This window comes from Dama dama, chromosome 11, assembly GCF_033118175.1.
Source record: "Dama dama isolate Ldn47 chromosome 11, ASM3311817v1, whole genome shotgun sequence".
In the NCBI taxonomy this organism is placed as follows: Eukaryota; Metazoa; Chordata; class Mammalia; order Artiodactyla; family Cervidae; genus Dama; species Dama dama.
The window spans coordinates 59,137,927-59,147,421 of record NC_083691.1 but is presented as its reverse complement, the minus strand read 5'-3'; the positions used below and the strand labels follow the sequence as shown (position 1 = coordinate 59,147,421).

Below are 9,495 nucleotides of genomic sequence, written 5' to 3'. Positions count from 1 at the left end.
GTCTTGGTCGCAGGGACCAGCTGCGGTCCCCTCAGAAGGGACGAGGGCCGCGGCGACAAATGGACATTCCGCAGGCTGGCAGAGGGACATCCGATCTGCCGCCCCACCCCAGGCTCCGGCGCCGGTTTTCCGCGCACCGGGCCAGCAGCCTGGGGGCCGCGGTCCGGAGAACTTTGCCGGCCCGGCGAGGATGGCCGGGCAGACTGTGCATTAGGGAATTCCCAGGGGCAGGTGGCTACTCCCGCTGCAATTCCGACCCCTGCCGCCTCCGAGGAGCTCCCGGGAGCGAGGGCCGAGCGGCGGTGCGGAGCCGCCGAGGGGGCGGAACAAAGGGAGCCGCTGGCCGGGAGGATGCTGCGCTTGTTCCCCTGCGCCCCACCTGGCCCGCTCCGGGGCGCTGCCTCGCGTGCAGGTAGCCCGGCCTTCAGCGCCGCGGGAGGGTGTGTCGGAGCGGGGCGCACAAAGACTCACTTCCGCGGAGCCAGGCGCCCAGACCTTCGCCCCGCAGCTCACAGCAGGTACTAGTCCGTGCATCCCCGCCGTCGGCCAGGCCCGAGTGCCCGCGGCTGCGGCGCGCGGTGCCGGGCGGAGCCCGTGCAGGTGACCCTCGGAGGACCGGGGCTGGCTGGCAGCGGCGGCGGGGACAGGCGTGCCTTTACAGGCCGCCGAGACGCCCCAGTCTACGATCACTCTGTGCCACCAGCGGGGCACGGCTCGCAGCCGGGGAGCGCCCACCTTGTACCCCTTGCGCCACCGCCTCTAGGCAGCGGGGCCAGGCAGTGGGGAGTGGTCGCGGAACTTGCCGAGGCCAGTTGCCGCCCGCTAGGTGAGCCCGGCAGCAAGGGGAGGCCGGAGGAAGCCGCCGAGGCGGAGGGGAGGGGGGCAAGGGGTGGGCGCTGGGGAGCGCGGGGCGGGGCGCGGCGCAGGCTCTGCGCGGGGGCTGGGAGCAGGGAGCCGCCGCCTGGAACAATGAGGCGCGCGGCGCGGGCTGAGCGCAACACCGCGCCGGCCGGGAGGCCGAGCCCCCCGCGCTCGCTTTCGCCGCCCAGCACCGAGCGATCAGGACCGGAGGAGACCCAGCTGGTCGCCCGGGAGGCGAGCGCAGGCCGCCGGGTCTCTGGGGCTGAGCCGGGAGACTGCTCGGCGGAGGCGGGCGGCCGCTGCGGGAGCCGCTGAGCCGCGCGCGCGTCTGGCGCCTGGGCCCCGGCTCTCGGCTCCAGTCGGTGCGATTGTTGGAGCGCGTGGCGCGCGCCCGAGCGGCCGCGGGAGAAGATGTGACACGCTCGTCCCCGACTCCACGCCGCGGGGTCGGGCGCCGGGAGGCGCAGAGTACAGAGAAGGTGGGCGACCGAGGGCTCGGGGTCGGGCGGTGTCAGGCGGCTGCCGCTGAGTCGCCGGAGCCCGGGTGCACGTCGGCACTGAGTTAGACTCGGCGACCCGCTCCCAGACCTGTGGTGGGGTGTGGGGGAACGCTAAAGACAGTTTTGGGGGGAGAAGCAGGAAATTCCTCGAGAGGTGAGCCCGCCGGAAGGCTTGCGCTCTGGAGATGGGAGGACACAGTGTGCCCCGGTGACTCTGACCCTGATCTTTAATTTTGACTCTGGAAGGGGCTCGAGGTCTTTAATTGTCTTCTCGACCCCACCCGCAGGCACAACTGCGTTTCTTAAAGCCTGATCTCTAGTTTGCTGTAGCTGAAACGTTTGGGGCAGAAGGATCTTGTGAATCCTGAGCAGTGGGCTGTTCGTTCTTGCGCACTGGCGCGAGGAGGGCGGCTTCGAAGTTGTCCCACTTTCCACCGTGTACCGAAAGGAGATCTGTTGCACTCGTGGGTACGGAATGCATCGTCCATCTCATTCGGATTTCGCGATGCAGGGGGGTGGAGCGGAGTGAAACTCCTGGCTGGAGCGAAGCGGCTGCTGCCTCCTTCCAGAGCGATCCGAATAGCTGTTTGAGAAGCCGTGCTTTCCAGGAATTTAAATGAGACTTTTTTCGAACGCCTTCCAGGTCTCTCCCCCTGGTACCGTGTTTGTTTTGTCAGGCTGAACTTTCAAAGCTGTTTTATAATCCGAGAAGCACTTTGGGAGAAGAGTAATGCTTGGCTGGATTGGTTGTGAACGTATTTTTAGTGATCAGGCTGAAAAATTGAGGAGAGGCAAACCATATTTGGTCGGAATCTTTGCTTTGTGTGCGGTTGGCGTTCTGATCGGGAAGGGGCCAGCTGATGCCCAGCTCGGTCGGCTGTCTGCTTGGTGAGGACATTGCTGGGGGACTCGAAAAGCATTTTAAGTACTTTCTGCACATTTTAAAGCCTAGGGCGGGTTACTCGATAGTTACTTTTTTTCTTTTTTGAAATTTTGGTCGACATACTTTGCCATATTGAAATAAAATTCATGACCCGTGGGTTTCATAAATGAAATGCTGATGTTGCAAACTTGGGGTTGACGTTTTCTTTTAAAAGGAGAAATGATGTGTGGCCTTGAGCTTATTTTTACCCGCTATTTTTCTGAAACTGGCAACCAAAATTTTTCCAACCCTTGAAGGCTCGCATTTCCCACTAATGCATCAGGAAAACTGTTGGCAGTAGGGAGTGGGGAGTGCTGGAAACTAGGGGAAGAATTGCCTTGAATTTTACAGCTGAGTTTAAGAAAAGTCACTCAAACATGTTGGAATTCTTGATAAAATTTTTGTTGTGAGTGAGGTAAACTGGGGTATTCCTTTCTGCTTGGTGCAGGTGAAGCTTCTGGAGCTTTTTACTAAATCTCTGTAGAAACTGTGTGATAAGCCTCAGCTCTTAGTGGGGTTCTGAGCCCCACAGTTCAGACAAGAAGGGCAGAAGGTGGGAGAGAGCTCAAAGCAGAAAGCAGCATTTGGTGAGTGTAGTAAGTGGTACCTGCGATCTGGGAAGTAAAGATAAAGAATTGAGGGCATTTAGACTGGAGGATTCAAAGCTGAGATAACTTCACATCTGAAAATATGTGAATGGATTTATTATGTAGAGAAGAGCAGGCAGCGGTGCTCAGTCTCTGATGAGGATAATTAAGAGGGAAAGGTTTACTCATGGGTGAACACGTCAGTTGGGTCTGGGGAAGGATTTGTGGCCAGCCTGTGAGATCAAACAGTGAAGTGGTTGCTGAGAAATTCCTGTAGATGTTGTTTCCGGAGCTCTTTTTTTCTGAGATTCTCCTTTTCCTGAGATGATGCAGTGTGTGAATGCTTATACTAACTGGAGTTTTATCCTCTGTGTCTACAGTTTATCCAAGTGTTTCTCAGTGCTTAAGTTTTTCTACAAAAATACCAACTTATTTCTATACTTTTGTACCTATTGCTTAGGTAAGCCAATGACAAGTTCCTTTCCAGAAACTTGGAGATATTTGCCGTTTGAGAAACTTCTAATTAATGTCTGGATTTGGTGTCTCATTCTTGATGCTTTTGCATAAAAAATGTCTTATGCATTAATAATTGGAACAGCCTTTGTTTTAATATTCACCTAAGTATACAGTGTTTTGTCTCCCTCCTGGATCTTCTATTGTATCATCTTAATTTTTAATTGCTTAAATTAAGTGAACTACTTTACTCTTCTTGCTTGAATGTCTTAGCAAAGATAGTGCCTTCAAGGTAGGTGTATGTCAAGCTTTGCAATTTTAATCATTGAACACTCCTTTAAAAAGAACTAGGGGAAAATAAAAAAAAGAACTAGGGGATTAAACTGACAACTGACAGTAAGAGAAATAATTACATAGAATCAGATACTAGTTTTGGAATCAGGACTGTGCAGCTGTAATTTACACAGCAGTTTTCAATGTTCTTAACAGGTTGGTGTCAAAGTCCAAACCCTGACTGTGCTGGAAGAGGTGACCAGCTACTCTTATGTATAAACATCAGTCTGTGGATTACTACATCTGCCATTTTTCTACTTTTGAGTGATTTATGTGTAAACATGGGGCTTGGGCAGAAGCATGGGTTTTTTTATGACTCTTACAAAATTCCATCCTGATCTTAAATTCTAAGCCGCATCCCGTCCCCCTAAATTGATGGGGAAGAAATGCAATTCAAAATGCATGGAACACACCTGGCCTGTGGGTGAAGTGGTGGCCCTAATGTAAAGGGTGTGGGACTGGCCTGAGCAGTCCTGAGCCAGTAGTTTGGTCCAGCTTTCACGTCCATCCTAGACCTGCCACTTGTTAAAAGCTGGGTTTCCCGCAGTGGTCTGCCTACTGTCTTCCCTTGGCCTTAGGCAGGTTCCGGTCTGCCTCTCAGCACCAAGTCCCTCCTGCTTTGGCATGGCATTGCCCTGTGGATGGAATGACATCAGAGCACCACCACACACTCTCGGGGACTTGTCTGAACATACCTGTCCATACCCCTCCTGCTTTCCGCTGCCCACTGTGGTCTTCTCCAGGAAAGAATCCCCAGTTCCAGGCTGATGTTTTTTCTAACAAGTGTGAGGGTTGGGGTAGCAGTTTTGCCCTGGACTTTCTCAAAGAATGAAGCAGCAAGGAGACCTCTCGGTCCCGAGTCCTGTAGGGACCTGCGTGGTTTTCAGGGCTGCCAGATGAAGACTCAGGTTAAACTCTCTCCAAGGTGTCCTCTGGCATGGGGATTGCGTGGAATGGATAATTGTGTTTTCTGGCGTATCAAAAAGCTGATTCCCCTGCTCAGAAGAGAAGGAAACTTTAGTTATCCATACTGGACATCCCTTCCAACAGCCCATAGTCCTGGGGAGAGCAGTGATGCCAAGAATAATCAGAGCCTCTGCTTTGAGATATTTCATGCCCCACCCTGCTGTTATGCCTGCACAGGGCATCAGGGACACCTTGGCCACAACCTGGGCCATGCTATGAGACTGAGCTCAGAAGGAGGAGGTGGCTGCCTCAAGAGTGAGAACAGAGCTGGGATCTGAACTTGGCCTTGGGTGTCTCCAAATGCAGATGACACCACCTTGAGGAAAGAAAGGAACTGAGGAACCTCTTGATGAAAGTGAAAGAGGAAAGTGAAAAAGTTGGCTTAAAACTCAACATTCAAAAAACTAAGATCATGGCATCCGGTCCCATCACTTCATGGCAAATAGAAGGGGAAACAGTGGAAACAGTGACACACTTTATTCTCTTGGGCTCCGAAATCACTGCAGATGGTGATTGCAGCCATGAAATTAAAAGACACTTGCTCCTTGGGAAAAAAGCTATGATCAACCTTGACAGCATATTACAAAGCAGAGACATTACTTTGCCAACAAAGGTTCATCTAGTCAAAGCTGTGGTTTTTCCAGTAGTCATGTATGGATGTGAGAGTTGGACCATAAAGAAAGCTGAGCACCAAAGAAGTAATGCTTTAGAACTGTGGTGAAGAAGACTCTTGAGAAGGGACTGCAAGGAGATCAAACCAGTCAATCATAAAAGAAATCGGTCCTGAAGATTCACTGGAAGGACTGATGCTGAAGCTGAAGCACCAATACTTTGGCCACCTGATGCGAGGAACTGACTCATTGGAAAACACCCTGATGCTGGGCAAGATTGAAGGCAGGAGGAAAAGGGGGTGACAGGATGAGATGGCTGGATGGCATCACTGACTTGATGGACATGGATTTGAGCAGGTTTTGGGAGTTGGTCAAGGACAGGGAAGCCTGGTGTGCTGCAGTCCATGGGGTAGCAAAGAGTCAGATATGACTGAGTGACGACTGAACTGAACTTGAGTGTCTATAAAGGCCATGCAGCAACATGAGATACCACTCTGAAGAGGAAGGGCACTGACTGGGAGCTCCCAGCCCCCCTGGGTGTGCTGGCTCCAGAAGGTAGTCCAGGCTGCAAGTGCAGAGCCTGGAGCCCTTGTCTTTTGGAACCTGGAGGCAGACGGAAGCTTGAGTTGCAGCTGAAAGGTGGCCCAGGCCATTTGGGATATCCAGTCATGAAGTAGTAGGATGAAATTCAGGCTCACGGGGTATGACAGCAGTGACATTTCCAAAGAAAAATATAAGCTAAGATTTAAGAGAATTACCCCTGTGCTTTGAGGCTTCCCCAGTGGCTCAGACAGTAAAGAATTTGTCTGCAATGCAGGAGACCTGGGTTCAATCCCTGAGTTGGAAAGATCCCCTTGAGAAGGGAATGGCAATACCAGCTCCAGTATTCTTGCTTGGAAAATCCCATGGGCAGAGGAACCTGCCAGGCTACAGTCTATGGGGTCGCAAAGAGTCAGAAACGCTTGAGTAACTAACACACTTTTGAGTTATTGGGTCGTTGAAGAGTACAAGCCTAGAAAGTAGCCTCTTGGGATGTTTAGAACTATATTGGCTAAGGCATTAGAGAATACATCGTAAAGAAAAATCCTGCAGTGTCTTGATGAGACGCTTCTGTTTTCAGAAATTTAAAATTCACATACTTAGTGCTATGCTAGGCTGCTTCTAGGATTTGAGCCTGAGAGGAGAATGCTATGTTAACTTCAGAACCATTGGTTTTCTGCGTTCAAATTATACAAATTTTTCAAGTACAAGTTCTTGCATGTTGCTAATTATTGTGGCTTCTAGAATGACTTTCTGGAGTAGAAAATAGCAAACGGTATTCTTGCCTGGGAAATCCTATGGACAGAGGAGCCTGAAAGTCTACAGTCCATGGCATCACAAAAGAGTTGGCCATGACTGAGTGACTAAGCATAGAATGACTTGGCTTTAAATTACATTTGGGAAAAGGTAAATCTTGTAGATACCCCAATAGTTTTCATGAATCAGAAATTAATGTGAAAAGTAACTTCCTTGAAAGTCTATTGATGGCTTTCTTGCAGTGTGTTAAAACCTGTATTTGTACCTCTGGCCACAGATGGGTAAGAAAAAGTGCAATTAATATGGAATTTGTTTTCTAAATGATACAGTTAATCCAATGACAATGTCAGACTCTAGGTGCATGATTAAATGAATGAATTTGCTTTTCCTATTAGAAGAAGGGTCTTACTGTATAAATTATATTTTACAATTGGGAAAATTATACCCCTGAGAAGACCCAGTACCAAAAAAAAAAAAAAAGGAGGACTACCTTTTAAAAGACGACACAAGCACACACACATCCTAACACACACTCACACTTAAATATGGGAGGAACACATCCTGGGACTGATGTGACTTTATGTCAGATATGAGGAGAGAAAATGTGAATCATGACAAGTAAACATTCCTGGCTGGGATTCACAGCTGCTGAGAAACAAACTTAGGATCAGAACCCTGGCTTTCTGACCTGGAGAACACTCTTCTTCCTGTATCAGTGATCTCTGGAGAATTCCACAGTATCAGTGGGGTAGGAAGATCTCAAAAACATTTAACGTTTAAACTGCACTCTTAGTTTATTATAAGTAGACCATGTGTTAGAGAAAGAAATGGCAATCCACTCCAGTATTCTTGCCTGGAGAATTCCATGGACAGAGGAGCCTGGCGGGCTACAGTCCGGGGGGTCACAAAAGAGTCGGACATGACCGAGCGACTGCACAACAGCAAAGACTGCATGTGGGAACCCGCACTTTTTTCTCTGTGTGTGCAGTGTGAGGGTTCTTATAGCATCAGCGTCTTCAGGTACCCAGGTAGGTGCAGGATGTGTTTCATCCTTGGGCCCAGATCCTGCAGTGGCAGCTCCAGCAGGGTGTCTAGGGTGCATCTAGGGTGTTGGGCTGGGCCAGGTGACTGGACTCCTGGCATCAAAGCTCAAGTTCCCTGTGGGGGGAGGTAGTTTCAGAACAGGATTAGAGGAGGAAAGTCAGGTGTGTGCGTGTGTGTGCTTGCTTTATACTGTGTTTTTACATGGTGGATGAAAGCAGGACTGAGGGTTGCAGTAAGATATTTCAACATTCCCCTTGTTTATCCTGTGTGCTTGCCAAGGACATTTTTGCTTAAAGTCAAGTACCTTGGGATGTCCAGTCACCTGTGTACCTCAAAACCAAGTGTCCTTCCTTTGGTGTCTGGCAGTTTGTAGGGTGAACAGAACGCACCCTTGCTTGTGTGGGGAGAACAGGGGACAGATGGCAAAGTTCACACCAAGATACACAAAAGTGAAAGTGTCAGTCGCTTATTTGTGTCTGACTCTTTGCGACCCCATGGACTGCAGCCTGCCAGGCTCCTCTGTCCACGGGATTCTCCAGGCCAGAATACTGGAGTGGGTTGCCATTCCCTTCTCCAGGGGATCTTACCCACCCAGGGATTGAATCTGGGTCTCCCGTATTACAGACAATTCTTTACCAACTGAGAAAAACCTCAAGCATCTGATGATATCCAGGTGCCAGGACAGTGACATCATGGAACACATCAGGTCTGGAGCAGGCCTTCCTTTTCTCACATTTTGCTAGCTACTTTAGGAAATCAGACTTAAACCATTCAACCCTATTATTTGTATGCCTCCCTGAATCTCACAGAGAACGCCTGAAAAGCGCCTCTCTTTTCATAATGATCCCAGATGTGGTTGGGCATCTTTGTTCCTTTCTTTAACAGAGCGTTCGGAAGTGAGGGACATGTGTAGTTGGCTGGTAATTAGTAAATAAATTGGGTAGGACCTTCCCAGGGAGAGTTTACAAAAGCACTCATCTCGGCTTCATAAACGTATCAAATCCTAACAATCAGAGCCACACACATTAGCAGCCCCTGGTGGGATAATAAGGCTGGTCCCCAGGGACGGGCTGGTGGTGGTTGTGGTTGGGCTGCGTTTTTTTTTTTCTGCTTGCCCATGAACAGATATTAAAATTTGGGGAAGGTCCCTAGGCGAGAAAGTATAAAATCTCAGCTGGCCACAAAGAATTGTAAGTGCAGTGCTTTGACTCTGAGTTCTGGCCCACCCGGTGCAGGTGAAGGTAACAGACACCTTTGGTGAGAAGCCAGAGATGTTCTGTGCTGTGTCCCCACCAGGGTGTCACACCTGGCCTGAGTGTCACACATGGCCATTACGCGTTCTGACAGCACTCCCTGCAGGAGACAACCACCCAGACTGAGGACAACTTCCCGGGACAGAGGGTCAGCTGCATTTGGATTCATGAGAGCTTATATGGCACTTCCTGTATTTTCCAAGCATCTTCCCAGACTACATCCTCTATGTGCTAAGCGCTCTGCACTGCTTTCCCAAAAGATCAAGTGAGGGCTCAGGGCAGCCCTGGGTGAGTCAGTTAATTAAAGGAACTCTTTCCATTACTCTGAACCCATACTAGAATGAAAATAAAGACTGTCACCAGTGGTTGAAGTTAGGGACTTCAAGTGATTCTTCGTGGTAAATAGAACATTGCAGGAGTTTAATGAAAGCATATGGAGTTTAAAAAAAAAAAAGTACATGGAGCGCTTGAATAAACTGTTCTTGCTCCATTTAAGTATGCTTAAGATACAAGGGATGACTTGCAAATGAACAGAGAGGAACCTAAGCGTGGCTTTCCTCTCACCCAAGGAAGTCATTTTAAATCGCTTTCATAATCCAGTTAAGTGGATTTTAATGATAGCATGTGTGTTGGTCGTTAGCAGCCACGTTGCAGTGCAGCAGTTCCATC

General features: G+C 49.8%; 1 protein-coding gene across 8 annotated transcripts in view; it reads left to right on the top strand.

Annotated features, from left to right (window-relative positions):
- Window positions 1-403: 403 nt before the first annotated feature.
- ST6GAL2 (ST6 beta-galactoside alpha-2,6-sialyltransferase 2) overlaps window positions 404-9,495 on the top strand; it is a 56,315-nt gene continuing 47,223 nt past the window's right edge. For 3 of the 8 annotated variants that reach the window (XM_061155340.1, XM_061155346.1, XM_061155341.1), the window contains exon 1: window positions 557-826. The gene's annotated coding sequence lies outside the window, so the exon portion shown is untranslated. Of the gene's footprint in view, window positions 519-556; window positions 827-1,178; window positions 1,341-9,495 lie in introns of those variants that run through there. The other 5 variants (XM_061155344.1, XM_061155347.1, XM_061155343.1 and 2 more) reach the window with 3 other exon arrangements.